Source organism: Corylus avellana, chromosome ca5 (genome assembly GCF_901000735.1).
Source record: "Corylus avellana chromosome ca5, CavTom2PMs-1.0".
NCBI lineage: Eukaryota > Viridiplantae > Streptophyta > Magnoliopsida > Fagales > Betulaceae > Corylus > Corylus avellana.
Genome location: NC_081545.1, coordinates 28,648,322 through 28,648,795, shown reverse-complemented (window position 1 = coordinate 28,648,795; position 474 = coordinate 28,648,322).

Genomic DNA, 474 nt, shown 5'->3' with positions numbered 1-474 from the left:
TATATATATATATATATATATATATATATTTTCACATCAATCAAATCTGCTACAGTTTCAGCTCACTTCCTTTTTCAAGCCCTTTGTCAAACACACCCTAGGCCCTCTAGAAACTCGTTGGAGTTGGTGACGGCTGGAGGAGGTGATGGAGTTGATAGCACTAGACTTGAAATATCGGCTGCTCTTGAACTTCGGCAATTGTAGCCGGCATCGACTACTATGGCCGGGATTTGAACTTCAAAACTTTTAGTAACTATGGGCCTCAAATGGGCCACATGGACCAAACAAATGCCTCTTTGGGTTTTTTTTTTTTCATAACATTTTTTTTTTTTGTTTTGGGGCTTGGTATGTGACAAACGAGCAAAACAAAAGGCTTGCTTTTGTTCTTTCTAGCCACAAACCACAAAAATATCAACAATAGAGAAAGATGAACCGTGGGCTTGCTGGTGGAGCTACGCAAGTTCTGCCGTAGAC